Source organism: Nicotiana tabacum, chromosome 10 (assembly GCF_000715075.1).
Source record: "Nicotiana tabacum cultivar K326 chromosome 10, ASM71507v2, whole genome shotgun sequence".
NCBI classification, from domain to species: domain Eukaryota; kingdom Viridiplantae; phylum Streptophyta; class Magnoliopsida; order Solanales; family Solanaceae; genus Nicotiana; species Nicotiana tabacum.
This window is the reverse complement of record NC_134089.1, coordinates 19,564,865-19,585,426: the sequence shown is the minus strand read 5'-3', so window position 1 is coordinate 19,585,426 and position 20,562 is coordinate 19,564,865.

Below are 20,562 nucleotides of genomic sequence, written 5' to 3'. Positions count from 1 at the left end.
GCCCCTGAAAATACTGAAATTACCATTCTACCCCATCAGCTATATCCAATCCTCCTAAGTCAATTAACCAAACTTTAGCAGCTATAACCAATTCATCTAATCAATTTCCAATTAATAATCAAACTCTACATAACAAACTCGCCAAACAAATTCCTAATCGACAACGTTCATGAATTAACAACAGAGTCAGATTCATATCCGAACAAACTTAACGGAACAAACGAGTAGATTTCAGTCACTAACTTGAGCATCAATCGAACTCAAAACAGTAAGAAAGTCATCCAAAACGCACACACACAATTTCAACGAATATGCAGTAGGAATATCATGCGAAAAATGTTCAAAAATGAAACCACATATTAAAATGAAACCAAAGAAAAAGCAACAAAAATCCGTGAACGAACTATGGTTGACCTTTATGCTAACGATCCGACGTCAAACAATGTTGAACTTTTGATGAAATACAACTTCGTTCGCAACACTGTTTCGACGCTTGACTAATAGACACAGACTCGAACGGAATCCTTGAATGGACGGTGAAGACCTCAAACCAACCTCAGCTTAAAACTGTTTTGCGTGTGTGCAAGTGGTTTCTGGTAGACTGCTTGGTATTGCGACTGACTGGAGATGGAGTTGGGGTGAGCAGCTGTGGCTTGGAGATGGAGGGGTCGTTTAGGACGATGGGTAAGGCAGCAGAGGTGAAGCAGCAGCAGCCATGATGTTCGTCGCTTGGTTGTTCCGACGAAGATGAAGGAAACAGCGGCAGGCGGACTGGCTATGCAGGTCGTGACTAGAGGTGAACGACGACGAGGCTGGGCTTTTTTGAGGCAGAAGCAAGCAGTAGCTGATGCGCTTTTGTCGCATGACGTAGCTGTATTTTCGCTGCTTCTTTGAATTGTTTTAGGAGCTAAACTCTAGCTATTTCATGGTTGATTTTGCCCGGTTTAGAGCTGAAGCTTGTTCGTTGGGGTTGCTGGATTTCTGGCAGTTTGGTGGTGAACGACGACAAGGCTGGTTGCTGTTGGACGTGAGGGACGATGGGGACGAAGAAGATGCAGAAGGGCAACCATGGGAGCTGGAGATGGAAGGGTCGTTTAGGACGAGGGGTGAAGCAGCAGATGGTCGTTTGGGACGATGGGGACGGGGCTCAGGCGTAGGCTTTTGCTGGTAAAGATGAAGGAGGAAAAGGCATCCATGGCCATGGGGGGGTCATTGGAGTTGGAGGGGTAGGCAACCATGGGAGGGTTTGTTTGGAGAAGGAGAAGAAGGGGGGCGGGTGTTTAGGGTTTTTTTAGGTTAGGGGTTTAGAAAAAATGGAAAATGGAAGAAAAGGGGGGTTGTTTGGAGTTATGGAGTGGACCGGGTCGGGTCGATTTTTGGGTTGGATAAGGGGTTATTTGGTTCGGGCCTGGTTGATTTAATTTAAAAGGTGGTCCAGTCCGATTTTCTTAATAGCAATTACGATAAAATCACACAATTTGGACATTAAATGCTAAAAATGCAACGTACATTATTTTTATGAATTTTTGTTCTTGTAAAACAAACTTAATTGCTCCTAATTGTAGAATTAAATCCTAAAAATGCAAATTCGACATATTTTGTATTTTTTATTAATTTAATAAATAAATATGCACAGACAAATACCAATAATTATCCAAAAATGCCACGAAAATTCTCAAAATTGCACACAAAGGAAAATTATTTTATTTTAAATTTTTGAGAGTAATTCTCGTATAGGGCAAAAATCACGTGCTCACAGCTGCCCCTCTTTTTCTGAAAACACAAATAGTTTTCGTGCAAAGATAAAGTGAGCAGATACGAGCGATTTTTGTCCGTTGGAATACTCCGTGTGAAGCAATTTTTTGAAAAGATTTAACCAAACCTTTGCTTCAAAAGTTTCCTACATATCCCTGGCTAGAAGGGAATCAGGTTAATGTAGTTCGGAAAGTTTTGGTAGCTAGGCCTACCATGAGACTGCAATGTCACTGATGTTGCATGCTGTTATTACTGCTTGCCGACCTCCTTGTTACACCATGCTGAAAGAAAATAAGAAGCTAAACTAAACTATAGTCTATGAATTACAAAATCTTATCTAGATCTTCAGCCGTGCTCTTGTGTCTCTTGTTGCTTTAATGTCTCGGTGACTGGTGTTTCCTCTGATGTTTCTTTCTTTCTGATTTGTCTTGTATTCTCCCTTGACTGCCGATCTCAAACTACTTATTTTCTTCTCGTGAGCTTCGTATTATTTTTCCATCGAATCTTGAACTTCCTTCCTCTGCTGGGGATTTTTTTTGTTTCCCGCTGGGGATTTCGGTTGTATTCCTCTGATTTACTGACTTCAAACTTCCATGTATTCCTCTGTTATATGGGCGGGCTCCCAAATTCAAAACTTGAAATGTAAAGACTGAAATGTATTCCTCTGTTATATGGGCGGGCTCCCAACTTCAAAACTTGAAATGTAATCAGCCTCCATTCTCCAGGCGGGCTCCTGATCATAACAACAACTTCGAAAAATAAATCGTCATTCCGTTCTTCAGGGGGGCTCCTGACCTCAACAACAACTTCGAAAAATAAATCGTCATTCCGTTCTTCAGGGGGGGCTCCTGACCTCAACAACAACTTCGAAAAATAAATCGCCATTCCGCTCTTCGGGTGGGCTCCTGGCCTCGACAACAAATTTGAAAAATAAATCGCCATTCCGTTCTTCAGGCGGGGCTCCTAACCTCAACAACAACTTCGAAAATAAAGCGTCATTCCGTTCTTCAGGGGGGCTCCTGACCTCAACAACAACTTCGAAAAATAAATCACCATTCCGTTCTTCAGGGGTGGCTCCTGACCTCAACAACAACTTCGAAAAATAAATCGTCATTCCTTTCTTCAGGCGGGCGAGATTTCAACAACTTTCTTAAATTTTAACACCTCCATTCTCCAGGGGGGGGGCTCCTGACCTCAACAACAACTTCGAAAAATAAATCGCCATTCCTTTTTTCAGGCGGGCGAGACTTCAACAACAACTTCGAAAAAGAAATCGTCATTCCGTTCTTCAGGCGGGGCTCCTGACCTCAACAACAACTTCGAAAAATAAATCGCCATTCCGTTCTTCAGGGGGGGCTCCTGACCTCAACAACAACTTCGAAAATAAATCGCCATTCCGTTCTTCTGGGGGGGCTCCTGACCTCAACAACAACTTTCGAAAATAAATCGCCATTCCTTTCTTCAGGCGGGCGAGACTTCAACAACAACTTTGAAAAATAAATCGTCATTCCGTTCTTTAAGGGGGGCTCCTGACCTCAACAACAACTTCGAAAAATAAATCGCCATTCCGTTCTTCAGGGGGGCTCCTGACCTCAATAACAGCTTCGAAAAATAAATCGCCAGTCCATTCTTCAGGCGGGGCTCCTGACCTCAACAACTTCAAAAAAATAAATCGCCATTCCGTTCTTCAGGCGGGGCTCCTGACCTCAACAACAACTTCGAAAAATAAATCGCCATTCCGTTTTTCAGGCGGGGCTCCTGACCTCAACAACAACTTCGAAAAATAAATCGCCATTCCGTTCTTCAGGCGGGGCTCCTGACCTCAACAACAACTTCGAAAATAAATCGCCATGTTTTCCCCTTACCTCCTGAACCATTTTCCCTCTAACTTGAATTATCTTTCTTCAAAACCACTTCCCCCAAAACTTGTACTGTCTTCTCTGCGGACTGCTAGGGATAACATTTTTTCAAAAATATGTTATCCTACTCCTTCAAAGACTACTTCCCTCAAGACTGATGTTTCATTCCTCTGCAAACCGTTTCCTTTTGCAAAATTAGTCTTCCTCTTTTTCTCTTTTTTTTTTCCGAAGACTACCTCCCTTAAAACTCATGTTATCTTCCTCCTGACATTGCTTTCCATAAAACTTGTTTTGCCTTCTCCCGAAGAAACTGCTGGGGATACTGCTTTTTACCAAATTTGTGTTAGACTTCTCAAAAATTTTCGAAATGAACAAAAATTTTCTGCCCCAGTTTAACAATCTTTCTCGTGGCGCATCTTTCTGTCATTAGTAACATTCCCGTTCCCTGCTTTAAATCAAAGAAAATTTGGTCAGTTTAAAACGTGGTGGCTGGTTGTGATACTCCTGCTGGGGATGTTATCAATCATTTTCCCATCTGTGCGTTGTCTGACCATCTTGAAGCTTGGCTGATACCTTCTGACCTTCTTGACGATTCCTTATTCACAAACCTCTTAACCATTTTCCCAGTTTCCTTATCTGACCTCATGTATTTTCATGACAGCTGATTTTACTTGAAGATCTTGCATGTTCATTGATTAACCACTCCCTCCATCATCTGTGTTACTGAGATACCCTTTCCCGGTGCAGACCCAATATCTTCTTTTGCGGTACTGTCCGTGAACTTGGCATTTCCCCAACCTTTGAGTCTCTTGTGAATTTCCCAATTATGTCCATTGCTTTCCGTGTTGTTCTTTCTTGATTTTTCGCTGGCCTTGGCCTTATAACCCTCGATTTCTGCTAGGGATATCTTTCTTGACGCTGGTCCATCCTTTTGTCAATCTCATCATCGAATATACCCTCGGTTCAATTCCCTTGGCCCTCTTTTTGTTGCACTGTCCCTGAATTAATATGGACAAATCTTGGGTATTTTGCGCGATCCTCAAAGCACGTTGACTATTACCAGCTCATTGCGCTTGTTCTTTCCTGACTTATACCACTTTGATGTACTAGTCAGATCCCGTCTTGCATAATTGGAAAGCTGACGACAAATTTTGAAACCAATTCTTGCTTGTTCTGACCAAAGAGACTAAAAAAGAGGAAATGACAAAGGTAAAAGGAACAGAGTAAAAGGCAAAAGAAAGAAATGACTCCTAACAAGAAAACTACGAAGTAAAACCTATCAGATGTGGATACCAACTCTATTAGCCATGACATGCACACGTGGCCTATCCTCTATCGTTAATCGCCTTTCACAATCTTCGTCCGGTGCTTTCCTGTATGATTCTCAATCTTTATTCGACTTGTAGTGCCCGAAGGGTTTTCACTATCAAGCCTCTCTCATTTTGATTTTTTCTCTCAACTTACAGCCGCCTCAAGGTGTCTGTGAAGGTTTCCACCGATAAGACTCTCTTTTTTTATTACTTTTCTGTCGGGGATCATATCGTTATTCTCGACTTCCATTTGCATGACTTGGCATCTTTCGAAGACTGGTCAAAAGGTCTTTCTTTGGACCGTAACATGGGGTTTTGGATAGGGCTAGAAAGAAAGGGTATTAACGGCTCAAAACGAATCAATTTGGGTTCAAAATTTACAACCTTCGGAACCAGATTTCTTTACATCAAACACAACTTCTGCCCCAGTTTCTTGCTTGGGGATTTTTTTTGTTACACTATGACCGAGCCGTGAAGCGCCTACGTATCCTCTTTGAGGAATCAGTTCAAACGTAGTTCCCAATTTCTCTTTTTGTTTTCCTTTTCACTTATTTATTATTTTCTTTTCTTTTCTTTCTCTTTCTCATTTCTCCTTTCTCCTTTATCTTTTGTTGTTTTGTTGTTTCTGTTATTTTCTTTTTCTTTTTCTTTATCTTTCATGCTTGTGTTTTCTAATCTTTGCTACTAATTCCAAGCGAGGGGTATGAAAGAAAACCAATAAGGCTCAAAGGGTTAACGAAGGATAAAGTATTTAGATAGAAGAATAAAATGCTTTCGTCATTCCAATCTTCAAAACATGCCAAGCACAAACAACACAATTAAACATTCGCCACATCTTCTGATTGTGCCGGACTTGATAACCATATCCACACACTCACCTTTTCATTTGTCATTTTTAAAGCACCGTTGGGCAATACTCTTACTTTCGTTACCATGAACGGCCCCCTTGTCAATATGGCTAACTTGCTTTTATGGTTTTTATTTATGTTTTACTTGCCCCAGTTTCATGTGGCTCGGGCTTCAAAGGATCTCAAGTTGTTCCTATTTCCCTTAAGTGTCCCGATCATCCCCCAATGGCTTTATAATTAACTCTTAAGATTAGGCCCAAACTGTGCGCGCATGTCGTGTCACTAGAATCGGCATTGAACAAGGACAAAATAAAAGGAGAAAAAGAACTAAACAAAGAAGATGACTGGATGTAACAAAAAGACCGGAATTTGCATTAGATAAGCGGTGAAACGGTTCGTATAACGAAACAAGCAAAACAGCTGGGGTACAACCTTGGAACAAACCTAAAACAATCCCAGACAACACTAAACAAACTACTAGGACAAAATGGAAGGATAAGAGGGTTTGACACAAGACAATGTCTGGATTACAACCCTGCAAATAACCCGGACAACAGAAATGATAACAAAATGAACCACCAAAACTCCTCCCTAACCAACCAAAAAGGAGCGTCTTTCCAATTTCCAAGCTCTGCATCTTAGCCACTGAATTCGGCATCAACATTTCTGGGACCTCCACCAACTTCCATCTCATTTTTCTTAACAAATTGCTTTTGGGTTTCCTTTGCGGGCTCGTTCTTAAGAGCAACCTCTGATAGCACCGAAAACTCTGCAACGCGCAGACCTCCGAGGATCTCAGAAGACTTCTCATATTCCTTTTCAAAACAAGTCATATTCGACATATGCATCCCATTACGAATAGGCGACGGACTTGGGCTAGTGTCTGTTGCATCTGGATTTTGCATGACAATGTCACCTGCATCAATAAGCTTCTGAATAGCTTTCTTCAGCTTCCAACACTTCTCTGTGTCATGCCTCGGGGCATCTGAGCAATATGTGCACCTTTGAGAAAAATCAAACTTCTTTGACAGAGGGTTTGACATTTTTATATGAATCGGCTTCAGCATGTCCAATTGTTTCAACTTTTGGAACAAACTGGCATATGATCCTCCAACAGGGGTGAAAGCCTTTTCTTTCTTCAGCAACCTCTCATTCGTAAATGCTTGATTGGGCCGGAAACCTAATCCAGAGTGCTTTCGGTAGGCTTGTGAGGGTGGATAGGCATTTTGTGGAGCTGGGTACTGGGTTAGTGAAGCATGTTTTTGGGAGTCCCGTAGAGAGAAATAGCGTTGGGGAGGGGAGTAGCGTTGGAAGGATATAGTTGGATGACGAGTGATGGAGCTACTCGGGTGGCTGGGAAAGCTGTTATAAGTGGGTAGATATGGAGAGTATGGGGGATCATCCGTTATTGTGTTAGGTGCTTGGGTAATGACAGAGTTTAAGAAGCTAGGCGGTGGCGGGGGTGGTGCTTTCCCAGTAATCCATGCCTAATACATGTCTGCCACATGTTATCTCAACATTTTTACCTCTTCTACCAACCCGTAGTCCTGTTCAACCAACCGCTTTCGGGCATCGGTACCAACCCACTCAGTTATGTTGTTCTCTGCCATTGTCTTTTACCTTTTGTGTTACAGGGAAGCGTTACTTTCAGGACCACAACCAACCACCTTTCTAAAGATTGAAAAGGAACAAAAATGAGAGCAACCGGTTAGCGTTAGGGTTTTTAACAGATAGGAAAAACACACATTGAGGATGCAAAGCAACTAGGCAGTTAACCCTTTCTATCATGCATTTGCTTCAGTTACGTGCGTCATTCCGGCTTCTTATAATTGTGCTCCTTTTGAACGCCTTACTTTTTTTTTCTTTGTTTTTCTCTTTTCTATATATTTTTCTTTTTTGATGGTGGTCGAATCTTATGTGAATTGCCTACATATCATGTCCCCGCATGAATCAGACCAGACGTAGTTCTGCCACATAAATGCGAAAGCAAATTTTGGGAATTTTCCATTTTCTTTATTGAAATATTATAATACAAACTAGACATTTTTTTTGGAAAGGAGAACAAACCCGAAGTAAAACCAATTATGGACTAAAAAACTACTGACACATTTTGATGCAAAAGAGAATATACAGACAGACAACAGACTCTAAAAACAAAACACTAACTCGAACTATGAATACATTAAAGCTCCAAAGGTTGGTGCCCGCGAGGCATCATTCGGCCTTGCCGCGGGCTTTGGTGCAAGGCCCCTTTGCAGATCCTTCAAATCTTCCATGATCTGGTGGACATAAATCTTTATTGAAACAAAAAGGTTCCTTTTGCATTGTGCTCATCCTGCACATTTATTAAGGTGACTAAGCAAAAATAAAATTTATTTGACTCAACCAATTAGCTATTTTTTTTAAAAATTTTCACAGATTAAAATAAAGATCCGGTTCCGAACACGGCCTTTTAGCACTTCGGGAATGAAGATTTTAAGGCTGTGAGGGTCAACCGACCAAAACTCTAAAGGATGATCAAAAGTGGCCGTTTATGCAAAGTCAGCCTTCCGGCGTCCCTTTCGGGAACATTCGGCTATTCTTGCAAAAAACGGCATCACCCGACTTATTTATGTTGACAATTAAAATTTGACATTTTTTGGCTATTTTTGCAAAAGGGGAGGTTGGACCCGATGAGGGCTGCCTACGTATCTCACATCCTGTGAGAATCAAACCGGCGTAGGTCGGGCCGATAAAACAAACTTCTTTTGAAAACAAAACTCCTTTTTATTGGCAAATAAAACTATTTTTCTCTTTTTGTCTTTTCTTTTCTCAAAAATTCGGCAGAGTTTCGACACTTATTTGGACATTTTTTTTTTCAAAACAGGCGATTAACTCTCTTTAACCCTCGTACCTCTATCTCTCTTTCCTCAAAATATTCAAAAGCCGGTCAACATGCAAGCCCGAAGCAAACAAATGCACAAGTAGCAAATAAGATGATCAGGATGGTCTTTTGTCATTTTTGGTACACCTGCCCTAGACAGACCCAACCCCTGTGTTGAGCCTCTAAAGTCAAATGCACGTGATGCAAACAAACGTTTCTACTAGAGATCTGGCATGAAGCTGAGTTATTCTAGGTTTATAACCGGGGTATTTGTTCTAGACTGTGTACCCGAGCGGACAACTCGAATCGAGGAGGGGGCTACGTACCGGGAACCAAAAGGCCATCCGGCTTAGTAACTTGTCCGGCCTCTTTCTTATTTCAGGTATCGACACTAACAAAATAGGGAGCCTCGACCAGCAAGCTCATCCCCGGAGGTAAGAAGAGAAGGGTTTCAGCATAGTTTATATACAGTTCAGATAATATCAAAACGGTAGAAGCATCATTTAGCACATTAGGCCCAAACATGTAACAAGATCATATAAAGTCAAATATAACAATTTATCTAAGCTCGAATTTTGAATCCTGAACCAGAGATTCTGGGTTCGTTATCCCCAGCAGAGTCGCCAGAGCTGTCACACCTCATTTTTCTGCTACATCCCCGCTAAGGGACGTAAAGGGAGTTTTTCCAATTTAAGGACAATCGAAACGGGATTTTATTTAAAGATTCAGAGTCGCCACTTGGGAGATTTATGGTGTCCCAAGTCACCTGTTGAATCCCGAATCGAGGAAAAGAATGACTCTGTTTAACAGTCTGCGCACCAGAAATCCGGATAAGGAATTCTGTTAACCGGGGAGAAGGTGTTAGGCATTCCCAAGTTTCGTGGTTCTAGCACGGTCGCTCAACTGTCATATTCGGCTTATTTATCTGATTTTTAATACATGTTGAATCTATGTGCAAATTTTAACTGTGTACCGCTTTTATTATTATTACTTTTACCGAGAATTGCAACATCGTGAAAATACATTTCGAACCACGTCACATCAATGCACCTGTGGTTATTGACACATTTCAACTCTGTTGAGATTTGGATTAGGTAAATGCACACCCGAGTGTAAGAAGATAATATTATTAAATACGCGTCTAAAGCGACTAGCGTATCATTATTTTGGGTAGGGCCGTAAAATTTTGCTAAACGGTCCATCCCGAAGTCTAAGTAATTTTACTAACACGTATAGAGGGCCCCGCAGCTTGTGTACTTTTGTTTGTCGAGGCTCGTCTCATTCATTATTTTTAAAAGGAATTTGCAACATCGTGGAAATGCATTTCAAACCACGTCACAATTAATGTACCCGTGATTAGCGACACATTTCGACTTCGTTGAGATTTGGATTTGGGTCACATAAATGTGCACCCGAGTTTAATAGAGTAAATTATTTAAAGTACGTCGGAAGTGATTTGCGCGTTGTTATCTTTTGGGGAAGGCCGTGAAATTGGCTAAACGGCCCGTCCCTAAGTCTAAGAATGTTTAAAACAAATATTTATTGAGGGTCCCGCAATTTTGTATTTTTATTCGGCGAAGCTCATCTCATTTTTTTATTCAAGGATATCCTAAAGCGACTATGATTTCCTATTTATTGGTCTCTAAGAATAAAGAAAAATCCTAATCAATTAGCATTAAAAGTTCGAGCTTCAAATTCAAATCCGGGTCCAAACAAAAAGAAACACCTTTTAGTTTGAACCCGCTACCTAACTTAAGATCCGCCGTCTACCGTGGTAAATATTAACAAACCAGCTACCATTTCGATCCAGTTCAAATTCAGCTTTATTATATGAATTTGATTATTGGAGTTAATCTATGTGGAATACAAAACCATTTTGTTGCTCTTTTTACGATTTGTTGAAAAATGCATCAATGCTTAAAACTGACATCAAGCTAACATTAATCACTAACATTCGAGAACTAATATTAGTTACTAACATTATTTACATTGCTATTTAAAATGATGTTATTTACTCAAGTGAACTCGTGATTTCAGAATTAGACCTATTAAACCAACATGCTGATTTCCATAAACTATTTGAACCTGTTTTGTGACATAAACTTTTTGAAACTGTTTCACGACTACTGAACAAAAAAATTAAATATAGTATATTCCATAACTAGTAATCACCAACTAAGATTAATTACAATTGACATTCACATGTTTGTAGAAATAGATTCAACAGTCCAGTTTATGCATTCCAAAGTCATTCTAATACATGCTATGCGATATCAAGTGAACTACTGCTTATACACTAAATTAAACACAAAGAAACAGGAGAAATTCAGAAATCCATTCCAACAACTCTTTACTTCCTTTCCATTAAATTTGAGAGCTTTAGAACATGTACCTGGATAATGGAAATACAAGAAGATGAAGGGGCAGTCAGCAACAGTAGTAACACAGCAAAACAACAACAACCCAACAGCAGCAGTTCAAACCAAATTCGAGGCTCAGAAAAATTTGAAAAAAACCAAAGAAGCTCGATAGAACAGCCCCAAAAGTTTGTAAAAGACTAAACAACAACAACCAATGAAAACAGTAGCCAATAACCAACAGCAAACTCAGGAAGAACCAATTGAAACCGCAACAGTACTAGTTTCTCAAATTACTGAACTTTTAAATGTTAAAAATCCAGCCTAGACTCTTCCAAAAGAACTGAAAGAGAACTCGTTTTTCTTTCTCCAAAAAAACCAGCCCCAAAAACTGAAAGAGAACCGATCTTTTTCTCTCCAAAAAGCCAGCCTCTTTTCTGTCTTGAAATGACCCTATTTATAACCCAAAACAGGTATGGACAACATATTTTAATCAATCCTTTTTAATCTTTTCATACCATTATGTTTTGTTCCCCACTCTTGCATGCCTTGTTCCCCACTATATTAAACAAATGTATTAGTTCTCACTACCATATGTCTTGTCCCCCACTATATTAAACAATGCATTATTGCCCACTACCACATGTCTTGTCCCCCACCATGTGTTAAACAGTGTATTAATTCCCACCATCATATGTCTTGTTCCCCACTAGGTATTATTTTAATATTATTAATGCTTAGTGGACGGAGCACTCAAATTAATCATTTTTTAAGACTCAAAATCCCGAAAATGCCCCTGAAAATACTGAAATTACCATTCTACCCCATCAACTATATCCAATCCTCCTAAGTCAATTAACCAAACTTTAGCAGCTATAACCAATTCATCTAATCAATTTCCAACTAATAATCAAACTCTGCATAACAAACTCGCCAAACAAACTCTTAATCGACAACGTTCATGAATTAACAACAGAGTCAGATTCATATCCGAACTAACTTAACGGAACAAACGAGTAGATTTCAGTCACTAACTTGAGCATCAATCGAACTCAAAACAGTATGAAAGTCGTCCAAAACGCACACACACACAATTTTAATGAATATGCAGTAGGAATATCATGCGACAAATGTTCAAAAATGAAACGACATATTAAAACGAAACCAAAGAAAAAGCAAAAAAAAAATCCGTGAACGAACTATGGCTGACCTTTATGCTAACGATCCGACGTCGAACAATGTTGAACTTCCGATGAAACACAACTTCGTTCGCAACACTGTTTCGATGCTTGACTAACAGACACGGACTCGAACGGAATCCTTGAATGGACGGTGAAGACCTCAAACCAACCTCAGCTTAAAACTGTTTTGCGTGTGTGCAAGTGGTTTCTGGTGGACTGGTTGGTGTTGCGACTGACTGGAGATGGAGTTGGGGTGAGCAGCTGTGGCTTGGAGATGGAGGGGTCATTTAGGACGATGGGTGAGGCAGCAGAGGTGAAGCAGCAGCAGCCATGACGTTCGTCGCTTGGTTGTTTCGACGAAGATGAAGGAAACAGCGGCAGGCGGACTGGCTGTACAGGTCATGACTGGAGGTGAACGACGACGAGGCTGGGCTTTTTTGAGGCAGAAGCAAGCAGTAGCTGATGCGTTTTTGTCGCATGACGTAGCTGTATTTTCGCTGCTTCTTTGAACTATTTTAGGAGCTAAACTCTAGCTATTTCATAGTTGATTTTGCCCTGTTTAGAGCTGAAGCTTGTTCGTTGGGGTTGCTGGATTTTTGGCGGTTTGGTGGTGAACAACGACGAGGCTGGTTGCTGCTGGACGTGAGGGACGATGGGGACGAAGAAGATGCAGAAGGGCAGCCATGGGAGCTGGAGATGGAAGGGTCGTTTAGGACGAGGGGTGAAGCAGCAGATGATCGTTTGGGACGATGGGGACAGGGCTCAGGCGTGGGCTTTCGCTGGTGAAGATGAAGGAGGAAAGGGCATCCATGGGGGGGTCGTTGGAGCTGGAGGGGTAGGCAGCCATAGAAGGTTTGTTTGGAGAAGGAGAAGAAGGGGGGCGGGTGTTTAGGGTTTTTTTAGGTTAGGGGTTTAGAAAAAATGAAAAATGGAAGAAAAGGGGGGGGTTGTTTGGGGTTACGGGGAGGACCGGGTCGGGTCGATTATTGGGTTAGATAAGGGGTTATTTGGTTTGGGCATGGTTGGTTTAATTTAAAAGGTGGCCCAGTCCGATTTTCTTCTTATTTCCATTGCTTCTTTTCTTCTTTTATTTTTCTTTAATTAAAACTAAATTCTAAAAATCCTAAATTAGCCTATAAAACTAAATTAATTTAAAAAAATGCTAATTAACTCTTAACAACAATTAACACACAATTAAATAACAATTACGATAAAATCACACAATTTGGACATTAAATGCTAAAAATGCAACGTACATTATTTTTATGATTTTTTGTTCTTGTAAAACAAACTTAATTGATCCTAATTGTAGAATTAAATCCTAAAAATGCAAATGCGACATATTTTGTATTTTTTATTAATTTAATAAATAAACATGCACAGACAAATACCAATAATTATCCAAAAATGCCACGAAAATTCTCAAAATTGCACACAAAAGAAAATTATTTTATTTTGAATTTTTGGGAGTAATTCTCGTATAGGGCAAAAATCACGTGCTCACAGTCATCCCCGTAGATTATGGCTGATCGGCACATAGTCATCCTCGTTTTCCATTTCTTCCATTTTCTTCAGAACATCTACGAGGGCGTCGTTACATGCATCGACAGCGGTGTGAGTGTTACCTGTTGGGGGAGGGGAGTGTTGCTCGTTGACAACTATTGGAGTGTCCACTCTTGCGGTGTTCCTACTCGCCCCTTGAGCGGGTTTGTCGAGTACGCTACTCAGAGTACTTGTCAGCCACGCCTCCAGTAACTTTTTTCACTGCGGGCGGGGCTTCTTATGTCATGGATGTGGAGGCTCCCTTCTCATGCGAAGCGGTTACACTACCATGAGGATGGGGTGAGTCACTTTGTCTTGGTGAGGCGCTCGGCGTCACATCTTCCTCGTCCTCTCTGCTCACCTCATTGATGGTGTCGAGGAGGTTAGTAGTCACACCCATCACTGCTTTCAGTCTTTCCTCTCCTTTTCCTGCCATGGTTAGCTTGTACAAACAAGGAAGGCAAAGTTTTTGTTGTTGCTTTTTCAAATCTAAAAGAAACTAAACTATTTAACTAGAACACTCCTAACAGACGGTAGCTAATTATTTGACCAAAAAGTGTTAAGCCCTTTTGTCACGACCCCAACCCCGGTCATGATGGCGCCCAACACACTGCTAGGCAAGCCCGACCATTCAACAACATTATCCCAAATTCTTATTCAGATTATAGATAAATATCACAGAGAATTTACTAAGTCATTTCATTCAAGTGTATAATTAATAATAAAATCTGCAGAAGTTCAATTAAAATACCACACCATAACCCAACAGAATCCGGTGTCACGAATATGAGCCTCTAATACAGAATATCCACCTATTACAAGTCTGTCTAGGAAAAATACGGAATAAAAGATAGAGATAGATGGGAGAGATTAAGGCTGCGAACTCCATGCAGCTACCTCGATACTCCCGGATACTGCTGCTCTGCTAAACAAATCCTCACTCAACCTGTAGTGTACCTGGATCTGCACACAAGGTGCAGGTAGTAATGTGAGTACTCCGACCCAGTGAGTAATAAACATAAATAAAGGCTGAGAATAAGAAATCATGGAAAAATACAAAGTAAACTATAACTAGAAGTTTAGAACAACAAATAGTGAAGCAACAAGTCAATTAAGTCAGAGTACCAAATACTGAGACTGGTATAACAGATAAAAACAAATGCATGAGTGCAATGCAATGCATATGATGGTACACTCTAGTACCCACTACGACGTGCAGCTCGAGCCATCCATTTATTTATCGTCGACGGCGCTCACTAGGGGTGTGTGCAGACTCCGGAGGGGCTCCTACAGCCCAAGCGCAATATCAAGCCATCTTGTGGCATCAAATCTAGGCCCCCGGCCTCATATCAATCTCAATATAATCACCCAGGCTCTTGGCCTCAATATCAATGTAATCAACCAGGCTCTCGACCTCAATATCAATGTAATCAACCAGGCTCTCGGCCTCAATATCAATATAACACTGCTGCGGCACGCAGCCCGATCCATGCTCAGTCCAGAAATCATCATAATCCCCTTGGGCATTTGTAAAATAGTAGTTCTCAGCCCGAAATATCATTTCGAAATATCATTTAAGTTTTCAAATCTTAGAAAGATGGTTGAGTTTGCAAAACAGTATTTAAAACCTTGGACCGAGGTTAAATGATATGCAAAATATGCGAAAGCAGTGATATCAATCCCTGAAGGATTCAAATAATTGGCAAGAAGCCCAAATGTAACAATTAAATCCAAGTAAGGATGATTTTCAATTTAGTTCAAGTAGAAAACACGGTAAAAACATCCCTCGGGACGGACCAAGTCACAATCCCCAACGGTGCTCTACCCCACGCCCGTTATCCGGCGTGCAAGTCACCTCAATATAGCGTTACGATGTGAAATTACGGTGTTTCAAACCCTCAGGACATCATTTACATCAATTACTCACCTCGAACCGACTACTTCTTTAGCTCGCGATGCCTTTGCCCCTCGAATTGGCCTCCACGTGCGTCGAATCTATCCACAATAATTCGATTCAATCAATAAAAATTATAGGAATTAATTCCATATGGAATTCTACACTTTCCATTAAAAACCGAAATTGCACTCAAAATTCGCCCGTGGGGCCCGCATCTCGGAATCCGGCAAAACTTATAAAATCCGACAACCCATTCCGATATGAGTTCAACCATACCAAAATTATCAAATTCCGACAACAACTCGACCTCCAAATCTTAATTTTTCATTTTTGGAAGATTTTGCAAAAATCTTGATTTCTTCCATTTAAATCCGAATTAAACGATGAAAATAACCATGGATTTATGTAATATAAACACTTTTGAGTATAGGACACTTACTTGAGTTGAAATCGTGAAGAACACCTCAAAATCGCCCAAGAACCGAGATCCAAAAATCCCAAAACGAAAATGAAGAAATCAGCATTTTTGGTCCTTAAGTTTCTGTCCGCCCGTCACTAAAAGTCCAGTTTCGTCACTAATAGTCCACCAGAGAGCTTTACCATCCATATTCAATCGATCATAACTTTCTGTACAAATGTCCGAATGACAAATGGTTTATATTTCTGGAAACTAGAATACAAGGGCTACAACTTTCATGTTTTATACATTTTCCGATTTCATATATATTACGAGATATAAGCTTCCAAATTATGCTCCTCGCATCAAAATTTTCGAACCTTGCTGTCAAAAATCCAGCAAGTTAAATTGGCCTAAAAAACCATTCCGAAACTCACCGAGCCCCTCGGGACTCTAACCAAATATGACAACATGTCTTAAAACATCATTCAAACTTGCTCCAATCATCAAAACACCTCAACTAACACTAAAATCATCGAATTACATCGAATTCAAGCCTAAGTTCTTTTAAAACTTCCAAAACACGCATTAGATCAAAAACCTAACCAAACCACGTCCGAATGACCTGAAATTTTGCACACACATCACAAATGACATAACAAAGCTACAACAACTCTCAGAATTCCATTCCGACCCTCAGATCAAAATCTCACCTATCAACCGGAATTTGCCAAAATACTAACTTCGCCAATTCAAGCTTAATTCTACACCGGACCTCCAAAATTAGTTCCGATCACACTCCTAAGTCACAAATCATTCCCCGAAGCTAACCGAATCATAATGACTCAAATCCGAGCCCTCTAACACATAAGTCAACGTTCGGTTGACTTTTCCAAAACAAACCTTCCTTAAAGAGACTAAGTGTCTCATTTCCTACTAAAACCAATCCAAATCAACTCGTTCACACCCAACACTGATAATGAAGCATAAAGAAATAGGAAATGGGGAAAATGGGGCGGTAACTCACGATACGACGGGTCGGGTCGTCACATCCTCCCCAACTTAAAAAAATCTTGTCCTCGAGCGTACCTAGAGTTGTCCTAGAAGCCAACCAATAGCTGAACGACTTTACCAAGAATATACACGTGGGTGATACCACACTACCCTATCTCGCATAGGTCTGATAACATAATATAGCTGAAATTTCACAATCCATCTAGTTCATAAACCATAGAACCACACTGCACCTTCCGGAATCATACACAAGATTAGAACTTCACATCCATACTCAGAATAAGCCCGAACCAGCTGTAATAACCCATACCTGCAACATCAGGTACAATTATCTGATATACCACATAACTCAGACACTCAGAACGATAATTTCTATTCACAGTAGTTGCACATAATAATCGAATATCAATAGGAAACCTCTTAACAACTAAAGCCTCATTCCAACACTTTCACATACTGCCAATGATAAAGGAAACCCGCAATAAATCATAACCATTTCCTATGTCAACCATTCATGAAGTCATTTCTCTCCTGGTAATTACCATAGCAAATTTTGAACTGAACCTTAATATTTACCCATCACACATACTAAAATCGAATCCGTTTGCATTTATTAATGATTTCAACGATCTCTTCTGACCAAACACACTACTCAGGTGACATGACACATCAAAACATGCCTAAGCCACAACTTGCATAATACGTGCACCGATAAGAAATGGCCCGAACATACTCAATTCATGAAAATGACTCAATTGAGAGAGCTGTACCTCAAACTCACCAGTACTGCCACAACACAAGGCTGAGACCCTATCTCACATCATAGAAATAGGACACACAAATTTGACCCGCTATGTCATGTTTCCACACAGCTTTGCTCCAACGCACGTTCTTATCCAAATACTACTCCACAGGAAACACCTCAAGTCACTATGCTTGAAATCGACAACCATGCTCAATTGATGTCTGGAGCCAAAGCAAATCACTACACCCATGGTGAAACAAACAACACACACCACGCAAACCTGATAGAACATAACTGGTACGTTATTCACCGAGCAACACCCAATTACTCATCCCGCTCGACTTCCACTACTACAACTCCTATCGAAGCCAGATGATCTGGTGCCCGGCACCAAATTAATACCGAAATCAACAACCTCGCCCAGCGACATGCCTAGCCATATGAAACTCATTTGAAAAGTCCCCCAACACCGGAACTGAATTAATGATAGCAACCTTTGCACTGACATCCATCACGAATGCCCAATTAAGAAAGCAATCCTTCCCAACCATCCGCTGGTCCTTTGAAATATAAACCACTCTGTTAGAACATAATACAATGCACTTCATCAATCAACACGTGTCATTTTTGTATTGCCCGTAGCGCAATAGTTCAGAATCACTCAACACTAAGACAACCAGTCTGAATTCCGACATCACATCCAAAATCTGACATACCAGTAAACAAAGATCTACTCGAGCCTCCGAATCCCGATTGGCGCTAAACGGTGCCGAATACACACGATCCACCACCACAACCTAGCATGTACATGAGAACTCTCAGTCTCTAACTCCATATGGCACACAAATCATCATACCTGATTCCAGTTTCCATCGTGCGAATACATGCACACCTTTGATACCCAATCATTCCACGATAAATACTCTAAAATTTCCATGTGCCATACAAGCAACTCGAATATCAGCAGTCGATCCAGCCTTAAAGTGTCGCAATACTATTGAAGTGCCATCAACTTAATCACATTGGCCTTTTTTTCTGAAACATATACCCTCTACAAATCACTATGATTAGAAATACAATTTCCTTAATCATCTGAAGATCATTCACCCTAATCATCTGAAGCTCATCCCTCTAATCACCTAAAGTTGCTCGTACTACCTAAGAATGTTATGAATTTCCATTCAGAACTGAACCATAACCTTACACACGCAAATCTCAACCCTTCACAACATATCGCATATACCATATCATCCTAAGGTAACATGAGGACTTCACCTCCCTTCCGAACCATGAACGTTTACGTACTCAACTAGTCAAGAACTTCCATTGATCCCATCTAGAAGAAAAATCATTACACATCCCATTCTCTACATGACATACATAGCTCTTGTTCAAATTATTACAATACTGACACGACGGATGAGATCTGTATAAATTCATACACCGCCAAATCAACAATTCATTGGGTCTATACTTCTGGAAAGAACTATCACCTCATTATGAACCAAAAAATGGTCTTAGCCCCTTAATTTACTTCATATACTCAGATTGCACTGATCTCGAATTCAATGATCTCGTCTCACCCATTACGAACTGCTCAGGCAATAAGCCACCCCAGACATAATCAAAAGCCACATATGATGCCCTAGTATGCCAATAGGCTACCAATTCGAACGCGATACAAAAAAAGAAAATGAACTCTGGAAGGAATTACCAATCCCACGCACTAATACGGACTTTCCTTAGAAAACAGGAAACAAGGCATACAAAATAGCATATAGAAAACTATACTCAACATCACACTGTTGCAGCGTGCAACCCGATCCAGATAACATACCTATGGTGGCGTGCCACCCGATCCACACATAGATCTCACATAAGGAGATGTACATCGAGCCAAATTTTCTCATTACAACAAAATACCGAGTATCGGTTGTAAGCATTCTAAGTGCATAATAATATCTCTGAGGGACATATAGCGTTATAAGCTACAAAACTCAAGCACAACTGAGGTGCAATGTACAGTCTGAATTTCAAGAGCCAGGATGCTCATATAACGTCATTCCTACGCGGATTCTCAACACATAGCAATTTCTTTCTCAAGCCGTCTCACAACTCACACGGCACAATGCATTACTACGCGAAATATCTGACAATGAAACATCAACCTAACTACTCCTCCATGAGGATCGCGTTACTAAAATGCACACATCTGGCCTGATATAGAGCCATTATTCACATTAAATCTATCCACCGACTGCAAGCTGATTCTGATCACACTGAACTAGTCTGATAACCTTTTAAAGGTCCATAATAACTCCCATTTTTCTCATAACACACAAGAACAACCATCAAAATCGGAGTAATCCTCCCCAATTCACAACCCAATAAGCCAAGTGCCTTCCAGGCATGAATCTTCAATTTAACGACACCATCACAAACTTCATACTTGATTTACATCTTTAATCAATCAAGTGATCACATGCCACACTTATATAATCTTCTCGTGGGACACACTCCCACAACTTACCACAATAATATCTGGAGCGTACCTCCAAACCACCGGTCGCACAAACGCTAAAGAGCGATCAAGAATTATTAACCGGACGCAAAACCCTTTTTACAAAACACCGATCTTAGGTGGCGCTGAAGACAATACCAACTTACCGTAAACATCAAAACTTATCTCCTGCTCATCTGAGCTCATGACATCTTGTCAAAAAATTTCCTTCACTCGTGCCATTCTCGGCCCAATTTCCACAACCAGAACTAATTCACCAGCATGCATTAAATC